General features: G+C 43.0%; 1 protein-coding gene across 1 annotated transcript in view; it reads right to left on the reverse strand.

Annotated features, from left to right (window-relative positions):
- BCAS4 (breast carcinoma amplified sequence 4) overlaps window positions 1-22,366 on the reverse strand; it is a 74,364-nt gene that overhangs the window by 42,726 nt on the left and 9,272 nt on the right. The gene's annotated exons all lie outside the window — the stretch shown is intronic.

The following is a 22,366-nucleotide window of genomic DNA, read 5'->3' on the forward strand; positions in this document are numbered from 1 at the left end:
CGGGGAGGAGACTCAGTCTTCTGCTGTGGACGTCTCCTTCTCCTTGGCTGTGAGTGCGATCCAATCAGAGCGGAACGCTCACAGTCAGGGACAAGGAGCGAGATTCACACAGCGGACGAACGGGTTTTTTAAAAAAATAAAAAAAATAAATACACCCATGGCATCAGTGGGCCCTACCATAATTAGCCTATGTCAAAACTGATGAAAGGTCCTCTTTAATGCAAGTGTGAAAGTACCCTAAGGTTACTTTCGCACTTGCGGCAGAAGATTCCGGCAGGCAGTTCAGTCGCTGGAACAACCTGCCGGATCCGTCAAAACGTATGCAAACTGATGGCATTTGTCAGACTGATCAGGATCCTGATCTGTCTGACAAATGCATTGAAATGCCGGATCCGTCTCTCCGGTGTCATACGGAAAAACGGATCCGGTATTTATCTTTTTCACATTTTATGCGGTCTGAGAATGCGCAGACCGCAAAAACGGATCCGTTTTGCCCGAACACTCTGGGCCGGATCTGGCATTAATGTATTTCAATGGGAAAAAATGCCAGATCCAGGATTCCGGCCAGTGTTCCGGAATTTTGGATGGAGATAAAACCGCGGTATTATCTCCGTCCTGAAAAGGCAAAAAGACTGAACGACATCCTGAACGGATTGCTCTCCATTCAGAATGCATGGGGATAAAACTGATCAGTTATTTTCCGGTATTGAGCCCCTAGGACGGAACTCAATGCCGGAAAAGAATAACGCTAGTGTGAAAGTACCCCAAGTTATACATTACGGCTACGACATCACTACTCATGTAAAATAGGTTATGCATTACAGCTGCGAGAGCACTACTCTCCTAATATGGCCTCATGCACAAATTTTCTTTTCCACATTTCTTTTGGAGTGGATGCGGACTCCTTCATTTCAATGGGGACACAAAAAATGTGGACAGCACACTGTATGCTGTCCACATCTGTATGTCTGTGCCGCAGTCTTACAAAAAAAATAACATTTTTACATGTCCTATACTTGTCCAAGTACTTGTCTAAGTTATATTATGAGAGCAGTGATGTCACTGCTGCAATATTTAACTTATATAGTTATTGCGGATGTGATATCAGTGTAGCCATAATATAATTGTTAAGTTATTACAGATGTGACATCAGTGCCCTCCTAATATAAGCGATATACTACAGTTGTGACATCACTGCTCTCCTAATATAAGTTATATATTAGGACTGGGAAAGTGAAAGAAATGTCAGAAGAAACGTCACGATGGTGGTCAGTGCAACAGTTACTCCATTCCTGTGACTTCCCCACTTTTTTTTGCTGCATCCTCACGCCAAGGTGGTGCTCTATATATCATTATAGCTTATTAATCCATACAAAAAAAGATAAAGTCCACATGGCACTCACCAGACTGTAAAAACTTCTTTATTCCAACTTACAGGTTCATGAAAACATATTGGCGACGGCCGTTTTGTGCTAGTATGCACTTCGTCTGGCCTATGCACTCACGTGTGTCACACCCCTTATAAGAACTTGATTGAAACCTAAATCACATACATAATTACAACACAAAACATATCGGCACTTCAAATAAGGGTTAAAAATGTGCATCCTTCTCCATAAAACAGTTCTTATTTTTAACTATTCACCTCTGCCATCATTTAAGTTATAGGAACACATTTTACCCTCCATTATTCAAGTTATAGGAACACATTTTACCCTATCAGGACAAAGCCATTTTTTATCTTCGTGACCAAGAGTAATTTTGTAAATCATGTCACATGTGTTAATAACTTTGGAATGCTTTTACGGTACTTATCCAAGCCATTCTGAGACTATTTTCTTGTGACACATCGTGCTTGATATTAGGGTTAAATTTGAGTCAATACGTTTAACCTTTATTTTATTTTTAAAAATCCTAAATTTACAGATTTTTTTTAAAAATTGCTATTTTCTAAAGCTGAATTTCTACACATTAAAGACAAATAGTTATACCTCATAGAGATTATTAATTAACATTCCCCATATGTCTACTTTATGTTGGCATCATTTTGTAAATGTCATTTTATTTTTTTAGGACATTAGAAAGCTTAGAATTGTAGAAGCAATTTTTCAAATTTTAAGGACCAATTCAGTTGTGAAGTCACTTTGAGGGTCTAACATAAAAAAGAGACCACCCATAAATGACGCCATTTTAGAAACTACATTACACAAGACTGATTTTACAAACTTTATTAACCCTTTAGGTGTTTCACAAGAATTAAAAGGAAAATGGAAGTGAAATTAACATTTTTCCTATTTGTGTGGATTTTTCATTTTAATAAATTTTTTCTTATAATACAGCAAGGGTTAACAGCAAAGCAAATATTTATTACCCCGATTCTGCAGTTTACAGAAACATCCTATATGTGATCATAAATCTCTACATAGGCACACGACAGGGCTCAGAAGGGAAAGAGCGCCAAATGGTTTTTGGAAGGCATATTTTGCTGGAATGGTTTTCGGGTGCCATTTCACATCTGAAGGGACCCTCAGGTACCCCTAGAAAGTAAACCCGCAAAAAGTAAGTAATTTTGGAAACTAAACCCCTCAAGGAATTTATCGAGGGGTGAAGTGAGCTCTTTGACCCAATAAGCGTTTCATAGAATTTAGAAACACTTGGCTGTGAAAATTAAATATTACCGTACATTTTTTATTTTTTTTTAACTCTTTTTATTAAAAGAGAATGACACAAGTATGGCATACATGTAGCAATGTGATGGCCCACGCAGGGGCGCCTCAGAAATACCAAGAGAACAGTGATACATAAAGACATTGACATTTATCAGGACTCTAGCATGTAAAAGGACATGTTCTTAACCCTGACAGCATACAATATTCACAGAATAGACAAATCACACACATAAATGCTCCAACATTAACATCAGTGATAACAGTGCTATAAAGTATCTGAATATTGGTTCGAAGATCAATGTGACCCGTCAGCTGTCGAGTGCAGACGCGATGAGTGTAAGGTGAGAGGAGAGGCACACCAGTCACCCCAGACTTTATCAAATTTTTGTGGACACCCCCTATGCTTATACACAATGTTCTCCATGGAGACTGCGTGGTTCACAAGAGTGAGCCATTGTCCCTTCGAGGGGGGGAAATCTCCCATCCATCTTATGGCAATTGCCTTTCTAGCTAGAAATAGTGTTTCCGCTAAGAAGATTCTATGGTAGTGTGACCACGACTCTTCATCAATGACTCCCAGAATGCACATCTTGGGGCATAACGGCAATGTCACAGGAACCATAGTTGCGAGGACCTCCAGAACTGAAATCCAGAACTGTCGAATGAACTCACAATCCCACATCATATGCCAAAAATTGGCTCCAACAGCATCGCATCTATGGCACCTGGAGTGGCTAATCCTGCCCATCTTTTGAAGTCTGGTGGGCGTGAGATAGCTACAATCAAGGATAAAAAGCTGGATCATCCTATTATTTATAGAGAGTGATACCTTAGTCGGAGCCATTAATGCCTCCTCCCAATCCTCAGAAGACAAAGATGGTATTAGCAACTTCATCTGCCCTCAACGGCCAACGGGGCCACCAGCAAGCGGCAGTCCAACAAGTGTGTATATAGCGCTGAGACTATGCCTCTCGGGCCTTGCGATTTTAAAACCCCTATGATAGGGTATTTAGAAATACTCCTGTTATCACCTCTGAATCGGGCCTGTAGTGCATGTCTCAATTGGAGGTACCTGAAGAAAAGAGTACGGGACACCTGAAACTTATCCTGAATCTGGGAGAATGATCTAAGCTGCCCGCTCTCTTATAGATCGCCCAAAGTGAGTATAACATGCCTCTTCCAGTCAGACACCCTCCAGCTTTACCAGATGTGGGAACATACAGTTATCCCATACGGGGACTTCACTTGGCAAATCCGTGTAGGAATTTAACTTGGATGCCTGCCATATCTGATGGGCTAGCTTATGTACTGGGAGAAGACCCTTTTGAATATGGCGAGATCCCTCCAGAACGGGCCACAGCGTGGGGACTTGCAAATATTCGTGCAGGTAGCATTCTGCTTTTGGGCTTGGGGCATCGGTTACCCAATATCTCAGAAATCTAAGTTGACTTGCAATATAATAACGAAAGAAGTCTGGAAGGGAAGCTCCTCCCTGTAGCCTCGGCCTCTGTAAAACTGACAGTGAGAGTTTCCTCCTAGATTTACCCCATACAAAGGAGGCTATAATAGCATGGATACGTTTAAAAAATCCCCTGGGGACTGGCGTACAGGCGTGGGACAGCAAGTATAAACCCTTGGGCAAGAGTACCATCTTTACCAGATTCAATCTACCCATAACCGACAAAGGGAGGGTCTCCCATGTTTTAACCTTATCTTGGAATATGGTCTCTAAGGGTTCAATATTCAATACATAGGAGAGTTGGGGCTCTTTAGTGATTATTACCCCTAAGTATTTAAACCTATCAACTACAGGCAGGTTGTTTTGACAACTAGGCCAATCATGGTTCCAGAGTGGCATGATGGCAGACTTGCCCCAGTTTATGTGCAGCCCGGAGTATTGCCCAAAGCGCTCTATGATTTCAATAGCTCTTAGTAGAGATACTTCCGGTTCCGACATAAAGAGGATCAAGTCGTCTGCATACAGTCCAATCCTGTCTTCCCTATCTCCCTCGCAGACACCTGTATAAACCTGGTCCTGTATAAATCTAATGGCCAGATGCTCTATGGCAATTGCAAACAGCAAAGGCGAGAGCGGGCATCCCTGCCTCGTGCCTCTGAGTAAGGGGAACCTATCAGAGTGGGAACCGTTCAGTTGGATGCTAGCAGTGGGTTTTTTATATAATATTTCAATCCATTTAATGAATTTAGGACCGAAGCCAAAGCTGCCCAGCACTGCAGTCAAAAAGGGCCATTCCAACGAGTCGAAAGCCTTGGCCGTGTCCAGTGAGGCTAGAGCTCATCTCTCCTTCTTAGCTACCCCCAGCTGCGCAATTACTTGAGCCCTCCTAATGTTGTCTGATGTGGACCTTCCAGGCATGAAGCCCGACTGATCAGAGTGAATTATTGACGTGATGACCTTATTCAATCTATTGGCTATAATTCTGGTCAGGATTTTATAGTCCAAGTTTAAAAGTGAAATTGGACGATAAGATCCACATTCCAATGGGTCCTTGCCAGGCTTCAAGATCACAACAATGGATGCATCATACATGGAATCTGACAAGGAGCCACGGGAGTGCGCCGCTCGGTACAGGTTCAGTAATTGAGGGTTTAGATTTTCCCCATACTTAGAATATACCTCTACCAGGATGCCATCTGGGCCTGGGGCTTTCCCTGTCGGTAGGTCCTTAATGGCTCTCTCCACTTCCTCTAATGTAATATCCTCCTCCATAAGACCCTTATCTAGGTCCATTACCGTACATTTTTACATGAAAATGTCACTTTATCCCCAAATTTTTCATTTTCACAAGGGGTAACAGAAGAAAATGAACCCCACAGTTTGTTACCCATTGCCTCCCGAATACGGCAACATCCTATATGTAGTTGTAAACTACTGTATGGGCAGACAGCAGAGTTCAAAAGGTAAGGAGCAGTATGTGCATTTTCTAACATGGAATTTGCTGAAATTGTTTGCAAGAGCCATAAGTTTTTAATTTTTTCTTGACTGAGCTGTGTGAGAGCTCATTTTTTGTGGGACGGGCTGTAGTTTTTATGGGCACCATTTTTGATCGCTTTTTATTTCATTTCTTTTAGGAAGTGAGGCGAGCAAAAATTGCAATTGTGTAAGTTTTTTTAAATTTTTTATAGGGTTCTCCATGTAGTATATTTGATATGATTTATGAAATTTATTCTATCGGTTGGTTACAATTGTGGCAATACCAAATTTATATTGTTGTTTTCATGTGTTTACTTTTATAATCATATAATCATTTTTTATTAAAAAAATCTCTCTTTTTTTTGCATTGCCATATCTAAGGCCCATGACTTTATTTTTCTGTCAACATTTTAACATTGTTGTGTGAGGGTTTTTTTTTTTGTGGGATGGGCTGAAGTTTTTATTGGTACCATTTTGGGGAACATATGACTTTTTGATCATTTTTTATTTGATTTTTGGGAGGTGATGTGTTGACAAATTTACAATTCTCTGTTTATTATTTTTATTTTTTATAGAGTTCTCCATGAGGGATATTTGATATGATAACTTTGTTCTGTGGGTTGATACAGTTATGGCGATACCAAATCCTGGAGCCAGCAACCTCCGGCACTCCAGCTGTTGTGAAACAGCCAAGCAAGGCATACTGGGAGTGCCATAGGTTGCTGATCCCTATCCTAGACGTACTTAAGATCCTCTCTGCAAATAAGTACAAAATCTAAATTGGCCACAATGGTGATTGCCCTCTGGCAATGTACTTCGTAGCCAGCTGTACCCTCCATCCACCTTCTTTTCATATCATCTTTTCACCAAAATATCACGTACGTCTAAAGTAGATTAATGATTGCTGACTTGCAACTTCTGATAACGAAGGATCATTTTCCAATTCATGCCAATTTTTTCTGATGGAAACTCTAATAATATCAGACTATACTGGAAAGAAAATGCAAACTGTCTGTTCTGTTTTTCTTATTTATATTAGTTTTTAATAAAGACTTATGATTTTTGGCCCACGCTCTTTCTAGGGACTGTTTTATTAATTTCTGAGGATATCCCCTCATCCTTGATCATGCACTTAGTGACTCTGCCTGTATCTCGGTCTTCACCATTAATTCTGCGCAAGGGCAAAAATTGTCCGTATGGAAGAGATTGTTTCACATACTCTGGGTAAAAGCTGTCGTATCTGAGTAGTGAGTTCATAGCTGAAGGTTTCCTAAATTCCCTAGTGTGAATACACCCCTCCTTAATCTCAACATCCAAAAATTGCAGGGTGTTACCCCCAAACTGTGACGTAAACTACATATTCATGTCATTCTCATTCACAAACTCCATGAATTCATTTTCTGAACCAGGCCACACGATAAATACATCATCAATATATCTGAGTTACTCTCCGCATAGTTAACAACTGCCTGACCACAGCTCACCCTGCTATGTGAGAGGTCACTGGTTAACCATAAAAACACAATGCATCAAATACGCTCTGCACAGCGTGCATTATAACGCAGGACTACTAGTGGCCGAAACACAGAGCCCCATCACCGGAGAGAATCACTGGGTGCCTTACTGGTGTGATGGGCACCAGTAGTACACAATACCGCTGGTAATACACTGACTGTGGTTGTCTGACGTCAGTCCCATCCTTATTATTTCACATCTGCAAAATCGTGACATATTTTGGAAAATTAGCAAACAAAATATGCCAGCACACTGTTATACAGTCCTGATCAAAGTTTAAGACCACTTGAAAAATGGCAAAAAATCATATTTTACATTGTTGGATCTTAACAAGGTTCCAAGTAGAGCTTCAACATGCAACAAGAAGAAATGAGAGTGAGACAAAACATTTTTTGAGCATTCAATTAATTGAAAATAACAATTAAACTGAAACAGGCTGTTTTTCAGCTGATCAAAATTTTAGGACCACATGCCTTTAACCACCTCAGCCCCCGGTGCTTAAACACCCTGAAAGACCAGGCCACTTTTTACACTTCTGACCTACACTACTTTCACCGTTTATTGCTCGGTCATGCAACTTACCACCCAAATGAATTTTACCTCCTTTTCTTCTCACTAATAGAGCTTTCATTTGGTGGTATTCATTGCTGCTGACATTTTTACTTTTTTTGTTATTAATCGAAATTTAACGATTTTTTTTGCAAAAAAAATGACATTTTTTCACTTTCAGTTGTAAAATTTTGCAAAAAAAACGAGATCCATATAGAAATTTTGCTCTAAATTTATTGTTCTACATGTCTTTGATAAAAAAATAAATGTTTGGGTAAAAAAAAAAATGGTTTGGGTAAAAGTTATAGCGTTTACATACTATGGTACAAAAATGTGAATTTCCGCTTTTTGAAGCAGCTCTGACTTTCTGAGCACCTGTCATGTTTCCTGAGGTTCTACAATGGCCAGACAGTACAAACACCCCACAAATGACCCCATTTCGGTAAGTACACACCCTAAGGTATTCGCTGATGGGCATAGTGAGTTCATAGAACTTTTTATTTTTTGTCACAAGTTAGCGGAAAATGATGATTTTATTTTTTTTTTTCTTTTCTTACAAAGTCTCATATTCCACTAACTTGTGACAAAAAATAAAAACTTCTATGAACTCACTATGCCCATCACGAAATACCTTGGGGTCTCTTCTTTCCAAAATGGGGTCACTTGTGGGGTAGTTATACTTGGCAAAAAATGCCAAGATATTTTTCTCACCCAGCATGGGTATATGTAAAATGACACCCCAAAACACATTCCCCAACTTCTCCCGAGTACGGAGATACCAGATGTGTGACACTTTTTTGCAGCCTAGGTGGGCAAAGGGGCCCATATTCCAAAGAGCACCTTTCGGATTTCACAGGTCATTTTTTTTACAGAATTTGATTTCAAACTCCTTACCACACATTTGGGCCCCTAGAATGCCAGGGCAGTATAACTACCCCACAAGTGACCCCATTTTGGAAAGAAGACACCCCAAGGTATTCCGTGAGGGGCATGGCAAGTTCCTAAAATTTTTTATTTTTTGTCACAAGTTAGTGGAAAATGATGATTTTTTTTTTTTTCATACAAAGTCTCATATTCCACTAACTTGTGACAAAAAATAAAAACTTCCATGAACTCACTATGCCCATCAGCGAATACCTTGGGGTCTCTTCTTTCCAAAATGGGGTCACTTGTGGGGTAGTTATACTGCCCTGGCATTCTAGGGGCCCAAATGTGTGGTAAGGAGTTTGAATCAAATTCTGTAAAAAATGACCTGTGAAATCCGAAAGGTGCTCTTTGGAATATGGGCCCCTTTGCCCACCTAGGCTGCAAAAAAGTGTCACACATCTGGTATCTCTGTATTCAGGAGAAGTTGAGGAATGTGTTTTGGGGTGTCATTTTACATATACCCATGCTGGGTGAGATAAATATCTTGGTCAAATGCCAACTTTGTATAAAAAAATGGGAAAAGTTGTCTTTTGCCAAGATATTTCTCTCACCCAGCATGGGTATATGTAAAATGACACCCCAAAACACATTCCCCAACTTCTCCTGAGTACGGAGATACCAGATGTGTGACACTTTTTTGCAGCCTAGGTGGGCAAAGGGGCCCATATTCCAAAGAGCACCTTTCGGATTTCACAGGTCATTTTTTACAGAATTTGATTTCAAACTCCTTACCACACATTTGGGCCCCTAGAATGCCAGGGTAGTATAACTACCCCACAAGTGACCCCATTTTGGAAAGAAGAGACCCCAAGGTATTCGCTGATGGGCATAGTGAGTTCATGGAAGTTTTTATTTTTTGTCACAAGTTAGTGGAATATGAGACTTTGTATGAAAAAAAAAAAAGCATCATTTTCCACTAACTTGTGACAAAAAATAAAAAATTCTAGGAACTCGCCATGCGCCTCACGGAATACCTTGGGGTGTCTTCTTTCCAAAATGGGGTCACTTGTGGGGTAGTTATACTGCCCTGGCATTTTCCAGGGGCCCTAATGTGTGGTAAGTAGGTAAATGACCTGTGAAATCCTAAAGGTGCTCTTTGGAATATGGGCCCCTTTGCCCACCTAGGCTGAAAAAAGTGTCACACATGTGGTATCGCCGTATTCAGGAGAAGGTGGGGAATGTGTTTTGGGGTGTCATTTTACATATACCCTTGCTGGGTGAGAGAAATATCTTGGCAAAAGACAACTTTTCCCATTTTTTTTATACAAAGTTGGCATTTCACCAAGATATTTCTCTCACCCAGCATGGGTATATGTAAAATGACACCCCAAAACACATTCCCCAACTTCTCCTGAGTACGGCGATACCAGATGTGTGACACTTTTTTGCAGCCTAGATGCGCAAAGGTGCCCAAATTCCTTTTAGGAGGGCATTTTTAGACATTTGGATACCAGACTTCTTCTCACGCTTTGGGGCCCCTAGAATGCCAGGGCAGTATAAATACCCCACATGTGACCCCATTTTGGAAAGAAGACACCCCAAGGTATTCAATGAGGGGCATGGCGAGTTCATAGAAATATATTTTTTTTGGCACAAGTTAGCGGAAATTGATATTTTAAATTTTTTTCTCACAAAGTCTCCCTTTCCGCTAACTTGGGACAAAAATTTCAATCCTTCATGGACTCAATATGCCCCTCACGGAATACCTGGGGGTGTCTTCTTTCCGAAATGGGGTCACATGTGGGGTATTTATACTGCCCTGGCATTCTAGGGGCCCTAAAGCGTGAGAAGAAGTCTGGAATATAAATGTCAAAAAAATTTTATGCATTTGGATTCCGTTAGGGGTATGGTGAGTTCATGTGAGATTTTATTTTTTGACACAAGTTAGTGGAATATGAGACTTTGTAAGAAAAAAAAATAATAATTCCGCTAACTTGGGCCAAAAAAATGTCTGAATGGAGCCTTACAGGGGGGTGATCAATGACAGGGGGGTGATCAATGACAGGGGGGGTGATCAATGACAGGGGGAGTGATCAATGACAGGGGGAGTGATCAATGACAGGGGTGGTGATCAATGACAGGGTGGTGATCAATGACAGGGGGGTGATCAATGACAGGGGGGTGATCAATGACAGGGGGGTGATCAGGGAGTCTATATGGGGTGATCACCACAGTCATTGATCACGCCCCTGTAAGGCTTCATTCAGACGTCCGGATGCGTTTTGCGGATCCGATCCATCTATCAGTGGATCCGTAAAAATCATGCGGACGTCTGAATGGAGCTTTACAGGGGGTTGATCAATGACAGGGGGGTAATCAATGACAGGGGGGTGATCAGGGAGTCTATATGGGGTGATCAGGGGCTAATAAGGGGTTAATAAGTGACGGGGGGGGGGGGGGTGTAGTGTAGTGTAGTGGTGCTTGGTGCTACTTTACTGAGCTACCTGTGTCCTCTGGTGGTCGATCCAATCAAAGGGGACCACCAGAGGACCAGGTAGCAGGTATATTAGACGCTGTTATCAAAACAGCGTCTAATATACCTGTTAGGGGTTAAAAAAAACACATCTCCAGCCTGCCAGCGAACGATCGCCGCTGGCAGGCTGGAGATCAACTCTCTTACCTTCCGTTCCTGTGAGCGCGCGCGCCTGTGTGCGCGCGTTCACAGGAAGTCTCGCGTCTCGCGAGATGACGCATATATGCGTGACTGTGCGCAGCGCTGCCACCTCCGGAACGCGATCCTGCGTTAGGCGGTCCGGAGGTGGTTAAAAGGCCAAATCTGTGCAAAGATGTGGATTCATTGTCATTTTCTGTCAGGTAGTCACACGTTGTGATGGCAAAGGCAAAAATACTCTCCCTTTTTGAACGTGGTCGGGTTGTTGAACTGCATAAGCAGGGTCTCTCACAGCGCGCCATCGCTGCTGAGGTGGGATGCAGTAAGACAGTCATTTGGAATTTCTTAAATGATCCTGAGGGTTATGGAACAAAAAAGGCAAGTGGAAGACCCCAAAAAATGTCACCAGCACTGAGCCGGAGGATCCAATTGGCTGTCCGTCAAGACACTGGGCGATCCTCGACCCAAATTAAAGCACTTACTGGTGCTGACTGCAGCCCCATAACCATCAGACGGCATCTGAGACTGAAGGGCTTCAATAAGAAAAAACATCTTCAAAGACCTCGTCCCCTTGAACGCCACAGAACTGCTCGTTTGTACTTTGCAAGAGAGCACCAAACATGGGATAGTCAAAGGTGAAGAAAGTTTTATTCTCTGATGAGAAAAAAATTTAACCTTGATGGTCCTGATGGTTTCCAACGTTACTGGCATGACAAGCAGATACCACCTGAGATGTTTTCTATGCGCCACAGTGGAGGGGGCGCCATAATGGTCTGGGGTGCTTTTTCCTTCAGTGGAACAATGGAGCTTCAGGAAGTGCAGGGGCGTCAAACGGCCGCTGGCTATGTCCAGATGTTGCAGAGAGCATTCCTCATGACTAAGGGGCCCTCGTCTGTGTGGTAACGACTGGGTTTTTCAACAGGACAACGCTACAGTACACAATGCCCGCAGGACAAGGGACTTCTTCCAGGAGAATAACATCACTCTTTTGACCCATTCTGCGTGTTCCCCCTGATCTAAATCCAATTGAGAACCTTTGGGGATGGGATGGCAAGGGAAGTTTACAAAAATGGACAACAGTTCCAGACAGTAGATGGCCTTCGTGCGGCAGTCTTCACCACTTGGAGAAATGCTCCCACTCACCTCATGGAAACGCCATTTTTGTTTCACTCCCATTTCTTCTTGTTGCATGTTGAAGCTCTACTTGGAACCTTGTTAAGATCCAGCCATGCTAAATATGATTTTTTGCCATTTTTCAAGTGGTCTTAAAACTTTTGATCAGGACTGTATATGCAAACAATAGAACTAGGGATTAGGGATTATTCTGGATTACAGTTGTACTATACACAAAAATGGAAGCTCTTCGCACATATTTTTGATCAAATGTGTCGGGCCCATCTACCATCGTCAAGGTGGCTTCTGCAGATGGCTACCTATCACTAACAGAACTGCCTCTCCTCGGCCTAATGTAGGTCTACATGTAGGGCTATATTTACACTCTGCTCAGAAGCCATGGGCAGATGGGAGGGGAGTGCTTAATCTAAAGGAGGGAGCTACCCTCCAAACACACAGCAAGAAAGTTTAGACTTGCACATCGAAAGTTACAGGTACACATCCATAAAGCTAACATATGGACAGCAAACAAAATATGGCAGCACACTGTTACACATGCAAACAATAGAACTAGGTATTAGAGATTATTCTGAAATACAATGTTACTATACCTATTATACACGAAATATGGAGGCACGAAACATGTTCGGGCCCATCTACCACTGTCAAGGTGCATCTGCAGATGGGTACCTAACACTAGCAGAACTGCCTCTCCTGGGCCTAACCTAAACCTACAATGTTCAGGGCCATGTAGGAATCAGCTACTGTATATTTATACTCTGATTAGAAGCCTTGTTGATGGTAGAGCTTCATTTTTCATGTATAGTACCACTGTAATCCAGAATAATCTCTAATCTCTAGTTCTTTTGTTTGCATGTATAACAGTGTGCTGCCATATTTTGTTTATATGCTAGCTTTATGGTTGTGCTAGTCTAAATTTTCTTGCAATATTTTACAAAGTTGTCAGACAATCTCTCAGGGACAATCTGCAACCTGAGCAGCAGATTTACCTGCATTATACTGGCAGAGCTCCTAACCACTCCCGCCCATCAGATCACCAGGTTCTTCAAACCAAACACCTCTAACTCCATGAGGCATTGGTCACAGACAGAGCAGCAGCCATATTCTCATGGGCATCCTCTCCTCATCACTGGGGTCCCCAAACTACTCTTCCTACTGAATAGTACCTATGCCAGTAATAGATTTTAGTTTTGCACAACTCTTGACCCGATAGATTTTTTTTTTTTTAAAGTGTGCAAAGAAAATAAAATCCCCAAAACACAGCACATGTGAATGTGCCCTGGGGAAACAAGAGGCCCTGCAGGGGGGGAGGGCACAGATGGCACTGGAGACACAACAGTGGGGGGGGTGAAGTGTTGTCTGTACGTGGGCGACAGATCAGAGATGCAAAATACCAAAATGAGATGAAATAAAAATACAGGAACCTAAATTTAGCACACAGCATATACTGGGAAATGGGGCAGACAGGCAGCAAAACGATCTCCTACGCCAAGGGACCCACCCTGCCGTAACTACAGCACCATGACAAGAGATATGTCATAGGGTTATAATACCACTGAAAATGCTGCTGCTGGGTGACATCACTGGATCTGCATAATCCTGTGTTGATGCCACTAAAATGACTGTACCGCACATACAGTATTCCCAGTCCTGGTTGGCTGAGGAAGGAAGATGAGAACCAGGACACAGAATGGAATAGATTTACATGGTTGTTTTTTTTTTTTTCTGCGGTGGTGGGGAACCATTAGACATTCTGTCTCCATGCCTGGGTCTGGTCATTAACTACAGATTCTGTATGGAGGAGAGCTGTCAATCAAAGTGTATATTACTACAATGCAATGGTGAACCCTTTCCTGCAGTGGTCAAGCAGCTCCCATGTGGCCCAAATTACAATGTCTGGGAGTATTTACTTAAGATGAGAAAGTTTTTATTTCCCTGTTTTAACCTGGAAAAAATAAATAAAAATGGAACAATAATGATGATGATGGGTTTCATTACAAGAGCAGTGTCGTCCCTTTTATACTCGGTGTTCATGTTTTAGGCCCTGGGAGTGTCTGTGACTACTCTCAAGATACTTGTTAACCAATTACTTCCCAAATAAATACTATACTGCGAATGCCATATTGAAAATGTCAGCAAATTTCTACTAGACCTTGGTTTTTGATTTCCTCACCATTTTCAAGATCTTTGCTTGGTTTCAATGAATGTGAACAGATATTTTTTTATTAAGAAACCTGTACAGGCCCTACTACTTCTGAGAGCTGATGATTTACTACTGTATCCAGTAGGGTTGCACCAGTTATCGAATGATCAATACCCAATCAATACTATTGTACCCGAATCTATATGATACTGGGATTTGCCATTACCGATACTAGGCTGCACTACTGCTACTGCTCTCAGCAGGCACCATGTTCTCCTCAGCAGCACAGTGGAGAAGTAGGGAGTCTCTCCCTCTGCACTGTGCCGGCGCTGCCACCAATGACAAGAGAGGGGAAGAGAAGGGGAGGGGCTGTGCTCACTGCGCCACCAATGATTATAATTTATAATAGTGGGGTTGGGGGCGAAGTGCCCCTGCCGCCACCAATGAAGATAACTAACCCATTAATCAGGGGCGTACATAGAAATCATGGGGCCCCATAGGAAAACTCAGAATTGGGCACTTCCCCCAATAAAAAGTACAATTATTAAAGCTGATTAGTGAAGGTGTGGGGTTTTGCAGTGATATTGATGAAGAAAATCGGAATAAAGGCTCATGCACACGACTATGTATTTTGCGGTCTGCAAAAAATACGGATGCTGTCTGTGTAATATCCATGTTTTTTTTTGGGGGGGGTAACCATTGTAACAATGCCTATTCTTGTGTGGAAAACAGTGCGGGCTATGGAACAGACATACAGATGTAGAGAGCACACAGTGTGCAGTCCACATTTTTTGCAGACCCATTGAAATGAATGGGTCCGCATTCTATCCGCAAAAAAAAGGATCAGACATGGAAACAAAATACATTTGTGTGCATGAGCCCTAATTGAGAAGTTTATTTAGTGGATACTTTTGCTTTCTTTAAACACTCTTTTAAATTTTATGTGTATTATTTATTATGTTTGCAATGTTCAAACAGGGCATCGTAAGGGTTAAAATGGTGTAATTGGAACTAGCTCCAGTCCTGACAGTTGAAGCAGTGTGTTATACCAACAGCTGATGGCGCAGGCTCATTTTTGAGCCTTCACCATCACAATGCTGTACATAGAAGAGCAGGAAGAATTTTTTTTATTATATATATACCGTATTTTTCGCCCCATAAGATGCAATTTTTCCCCCCAAAAGTGTGGGGGGGGGGATGGAAGTGAGTCTTATGAGGCGAATGCTGCCATTTTTACATCGCTAACACTGATACATCGCCGGCTGCGATGCTGCACAGCGCAGCGATTTATCAGCGGGGAGGGAGGAGGGGCTGGAGGCCGGGGACTCGCGGTGGGGCCCGGTGTAGTCACTGTACTCTTACACTGGGCCCCGCCACTAACAGCATTATACATATCTAAACAGTAATCCTTAACCTCGAGTAACTTTAAAGCAGCGCTATCCTGTTTACTCCTGCTCCTCCCACTTTCTGAATGAAGCAGGCGGAGCAGGCTCGTGACGTGAGTGAGTTATGTTACGCTACCGCCCGCTCTGCCTGTTACCGGAGCTCGATTGTAAGGTAGTAAACAGGATAGCGCTGCTTTAAAATTAAAGTTACTCGGGGTTAAGGATTACTGCTTAGATATGTATACTGCTGTGAGCGGCGGGGCCCGGTGTATTGGGGGACACTGTTATGGTGGACGGGGGGGGATCTGTGGATGACACATATAGCATAAGATGCTATATAGTGCCATCCACAGATCCCCCTCCACATAACAGTGCCATCCACAGATCCCCCTCCACATAACAGTGCCATCCACAGATCCCCCCTCCACATAACAGTGCCATCCACAGATCCCCCTCCACATAACAGTGCCATCCACAGATCCCCCTCCACATAACAGTGCCATCCACAGATCCCCCTCCACATAACAGTGCCATCCACAGATCCCCCTCCACATAACAGTGCCATCCACAGATGCCCCCCCATAACAGTGCCATCCACAGATGCCCCCCCATAACAGTGTCATCCACAGACAACCATTAGTTCAAAACCCACCAAAAGCACACTTTTTGGTTCAATTTTTTTTTACGGTGTGTGTATATATATATATATATATATATATATATATATACACACATACACACACACACACGAGAGAGAGAGCGCAAACGAGAGAGAGAGAGAGCGAGAGATGCATTATGCTTCAAGTTCTAAGGGGGGATCCAGCCTATTTTTAAAATAGGGTATTTCTAATAGGGCAATGAGAGGCAGGGAATGGATCGTCCCTCAGAACTAAAAGCATACATGGGTGGGGTGGGTTGTATTTCTATGGGGGTGCTGGGTCTATGAGGGAAGGTTGCATGTCTATGGCACAGATGCTGTGCATTTTGCAATTATAGTAAGCTATTACTACTAGTGCAAGCCACACAGACCTCCCCATATTACTCCCTCCACATTGCAGCGCAGTCACTCACACAGATGTCGACTGCTGCACTTTCATCTGCTGGTTGAATCTGTCCATGCTCTCTAGTCTCTCCTGCAGGTCAACAGGATTTAGGACCTCTGGCACAGGCTGCACAAAAGATAGATGGGCTGAGGGCTCTCACATTGCTCTGGACAAAGGCGCTGGACTGTAACACTTCACACCGACAGAGCAGAGGTCAGGTGTCAGCAGTCCAATAAGCAGCGCAGTCAGCACAGCATCTCCCTGATTATTGGCCAGCTGTACTTGACGTGTTTTGACAGACAGGGGGCAGGGGCCAATGCCATTCGCTGCAGCGGAGCCCAGCAGAGGCAAGGAGGAGGGGAGGAATCAGGAGGAGGACACAGGACTGGGGACGGTATTTATCTCTCTACTGTTACTGGTATGCAGCAGGTATTCCGGTCAGAAAGGGGGCGGAGCCATGCAGTCTGGCCGGGCCCTCTAACCTCACGGGGCCCCATAGCCAGTGCGTGGTCTGCCTATATTGACGATACGCCACTGCCATTAATTCAAATATAGGCGGCGGGTGCTGGCGGTATCACATACCTGGCACCCGACCACTATGTCAAGGCGCTGCGATCCGCAGCAATTAACCCCTCAGGTGCGGCACCTGAGAGGTTATTTTCCGCGGATCGCAGGGCCTTGTCATAGAGGTCGGGTGCCGGGTATGTGATTCTGTCGCCTATATTTGTATTAAAAGGTTAGTTATCTTCATTGGTGGCGCAGTACACCCCCACCCCAACCCCAGTATTATAGTCCTTGGTGGCAGTGGCCACAGGGTCCCTTCCTCCCCTCCTCATTGGTGGCAGTGGCAGCTTCCGATCGGAGCCCCAGCGGCGCCCAGGAATAATAGTAAGGGTCCATTCACACGTCCGTGGTGTGTTGTGGACCAGCAAATTGCGGATCCGCAACACACCTGGCCGACACCCCCTATAGAAATGCCTATTAAGAATAGGACATGTTCTATCTTTTGCGGAGCTGCGGCCCGGAAGTTCGGGGCCGAAACCCGGAAGTTCGGGGCCGCGCTCCGCAAATGCAGAAGCAGAGAGCACATAGTGTGCTCTCCACTTCACGTCCGGGCCCATAAAGAATGAATGGGTCCGCACTCGTTCCACAAAATTGTGGAACGGGTGCGGACCCTTTTGCGGACGTGTGAATGGGGCCTAAGTGCAATGAGATCCCTGGGCGCCGCTCTATGTAGCCTGCTAACTTAAAGTCCGAATCCATGAAAAGTCCTCCTACATTGGTGGTGCAGTGTGCCCACCCCTCCTCCGCCCCCACTTTATTGGCAGCGCAGCACAGGGGGGAGGAAGAGACTGCTTCCTTCTCCCCTGTTCTGCTGAGGCAGCGCACTCATGTCCTGTGGATACTAGACTGCGCAGCAGCGCAGCCAGTATCGAAAAAAAATGGAAATCCGATACCGGGACAAAAGGTATTGATTAAGTATCGAAATTTCGATACCCACAACAATATTATATATACACACACACACACATACAGTGGATATAAAAAGTCTACACACCGTTAAAATTTAGGTTTCTGTGATGTAAAAAAAATTCGACAAAGATAAATAATTTCAGAACTTTTTCCACCTAATACTTTGTTGAAGCACCTTTTGATTTTATTACAGCACTCAGTCTTTTTGGGTATGAGTCTATCAGCATGGCACATTTTGACTTGGCAAGATTTGCCCACTCTTCTTTGCAAAAAACACTCCAAATCTGTCAGATTGCGAGGGGATCTCCTGTGCACAGCCCTCTTCAGATCACCCAAAGATTTTTAATCGTATTCAGGTCTGGGCTCTGGCTGGGCCATTCCAAAACTTTAATCTTCACTGTGGGTATGCTGTAATTTGGTGATGTGCAGTGTTGTTTGTTTGCGCCAAAACATATCTTTTGGAATTATGGCCAAAAAGTTTAACCTGGTTTAATCAGACCGATAACACCTTTTCCCACATGCTTTTGGAGAGCTTCAGATGTGTTTTTGCTAAATGTAGCCTGGCTTGGATGTTTTTCTTTGTAAGAAAAGGCTTTCATCTGCCACTCTACCCCATAGCCCAGACATATGAAGAATACGGAGATTGTTGTCACATGTACCACACAGCGAGTACTTGCCAAACATTCCTGCAGCTCCTTTAATGTTGCTGTAGGCCTCTTGGTAACCTCCCAGACCAGTGTTTCTTCTCGTCTTTTCATCAATTTTGGAGGGACGTCCAGTTCTTGATAATGTCATTGTTGTGCCATATTTTCTCCACTTGATGATGACTGTCTTCACTGTGTTCCTTGGTATATCTAATGCCTTGGAAATTCTTTTGTACCCTTCTCCTGACTAATACCTTTTAACAATGAGATCCCTCTGATGCTTTGGAGGCTCTCTGTGGACCATGGCTTTTGCTGTGGGATGCGATAAGAAAATTTCAGGAAAGACCAACCAGAGCAGCTGACTTTTATTTGGGGTTAATCAGAGGCACTTTAAATGATGGTGTATGCTGACTCCTATTTAACATGATTTGGAATGTGATTGCTTAATTCTGAACACAGCTACATTCCCAGTTATAAGAGGGTGTGCACACTTATACAACCACATTATTTTAGTTTTAGTTTTTTTTCTTCCCTCCACCTAAAAGATTTCAGTTTGTTTTTCAATTTAGTAGTACAGTTTATAGGTCACATTAAAGGTGTAAAAAGTTCTGAAATAATTTATCTTTGTCTCTTTTTTTTACATCACAGAAACCTGACATTTTAACAGGGGTGTGTAGACTTTTTATATCCACTGTACACTGACAAGCAAAAGGGTAACAATGTTTAGAACTTTTGACTTTCAGGCTTCATATCTCACTATCCACTGCCATCATTTTATAGACAATCATCTTGGCCATCTCATACATAAATTGGACTTGCAACTATTTAGCATATGATTAGTTATGCAGATTATTGTCATGTAACTGCATTGTTACTGTTTTTGCTCCTAAAATTCTAAAATTTTATTTTTATTGTTTTGGTAGTAGTTTGTAAATCCAGCTTTGGCTTTGAACACTGCCTGAATCCTTCTGGACATGCTTTCGATCAGATTCAAGCATGTCTCGACCGAAATCCCAGGTCTCTTCTACACGTTCCCAATGTTGGTGCATACTGGTCAACTCACTTGGGTACGAATACAGCTTTTTCTTCAACTCTACCTACACGTGTTCGATTGGGTTGAGGTCTGGGGTCTGTGAAGGCCAATCCAGCACCTCTACTTCATTGTCATTGAACCATTTAATCACCAATCTTGACGTATGCTTCGGGTTGTTGTCCTGCTGGAACTCTATGTCGTCCTTTTCATACCCATAATACTCGAGTGTACGAAGTAACTCGTCATGTAGGATACTCACATATAGCTCAGAATTGAGATCACCATTGATCCTGGTCAAGTATCCAACGCCTTTGGCTGTCAAACAACCCCATATCATCAGGCTTTTTCCACCAAACTTGAAAGTTCCTTCAATTTCTCGATCCGTTAGTCCCCTTTCCTCTTGTTTCTTCCAGACCCATTTGCACCCATCAGAGCCCAGTCTATTGACTTTTGTCTCATCGCTCCAAATCACCCATTTCCAATCTTCTAGCGTCTACTTTCACTGTACGTACTTTTATGCAAACTCGAGCTGACGCTTCTTATGACGATATTGAAGTCGAAGCTTCTTCACCTTTTTTCGGGCCACCATTCCAGACTTGTGTGATCTCACTATTATGAAGCATACGAGCCACCACCACTGCCGTGTTTGTTGCGCAGACCTTGTGATGAGCCGACTTGTTGACTCTGATATTTTGCCGGGACATCCACTTCTTGGCTTTGGAATGGATGGACGGACTTCATTTCGTATTCTTCTGTAATGGCAGTTTGGCAATTTTCTTGGCCGAGATACCGCTATCGATGAGCTGGATTATGCTTCTCTTTTCTTGGGAAATCTCCTGGAGTGTTCCACCACCAGGAGCAAAACAGTAAAAATGCAGTTACACGACATGAATTTGAATAACTAATCATATGCCAAATAGTTGCAAGTCCAAATAATGTATGAGATAGCCAAGATGATTTTCTATAAAATGATGGTAGTCTCTCGAAGCTGTAGTGGATGGTAAAATATGGAGCCTGAAAGTCAAAAGTTCTAAACATTGTTACTCTTAGTGTATGTGTAATATAAATATATATATATATATATATATATATATATATATATATATATATACACACACACACTTTTGTCTCTGTGGACCAGTGAGATTGTGAATACTGAGAATTGATCTTTTACACTATATGGGCATTACTACCAAGATGTATTCTCTTCAGTGGACTGTATCGTCGTGTGTCTGACAGGTAAATTGGGTAAGTACATTGGAAAATTGGCCACAAAAAACTTTTGCCACTGACTATTATAGGCTACTTTCACACTAGCGTTCGGGGCTCCGCTTGTGAGTTCCGTTTGAAGGCTCTCACAAGCGGCCCCGAACGGATCCGTCCAGTCCTAATGCATTCTGAGTGGATGCGGATCCGCTCAGAATGCATCAGTTTGGCACCGTTTGTCCTCCGCTCCGCTCAGCAGGCGGACCCCTGAACGCAGCTTGCAGCGTTCGGGTGTCCGCCTGGCCGTGCGGAGGCAAACGGATCCGTCCAGACTTACAATGTAAGTCAATGGGGACGGATCAGTTTGAAGTTGACACAATATGGCTCAATTTTCAAACGGATCCGTCCCCCCATTGACTTTCAATGTAAAGTCAAAACGGATCCGTTTGCATTATCATGAAAAAAAAAAAATATATATATATTTTTTTTTTGTTCATGGTAAATGCAAACGGATCCGTTTTCTGAACGGATCTAAGCGTTTGCATTATAGGTGCGGATCCGTCTGTGCAGATACCTGACGGATCCGCACCAAACGCAGGTGTGAAAGTAGCCATAAATGTGCTCCATCTGTTTATTATAAATCCCAGGTCTTACTTCTCCATCCCTGCAGTTTTAAACCAGGTTGCAGTAGGAGAAATTAGCTACTTCCTGTCTCACTGATGTCACTCTTCAACTAAGCTTCCCAAGATTCCTTGTTTGTTAACTTTTTTTTATTTTTATTTATCTCCTAACCTGATAAAATGAGGAAGGGGTCTCCCAATGTCACTGAATGCCAAGGTCAACATGAAAGAGAAAGGCAGAGGTGTCTTTGGGTAACAGAATGGAAGCCAATATGGCTCCACACAGCAGTAACGCTTACTTTACTCATCAAGGAGATACTGCCAGGGGTGCCCTACAATAAGTACAATGGTCGCACAGTGGTTAGTACTGTTGCCTTGCAGCACTGTGGTCCTGGGCTGGAATCCGACCAAGGGCTACATCTGCATGAAACTTGTATGTTCTTCTTTGGTTTCCTTCGGGTACTCCAGGTTCCTCCCAC

The sequence above is a fragment of the Bufo bufo genome, chromosome 6, assembly GCF_905171765.1.
Source record: "Bufo bufo chromosome 6, aBufBuf1.1, whole genome shotgun sequence".
Taxonomy (NCBI): domain Eukaryota; kingdom Metazoa; phylum Chordata; class Amphibia; order Anura; family Bufonidae; genus Bufo; species Bufo bufo.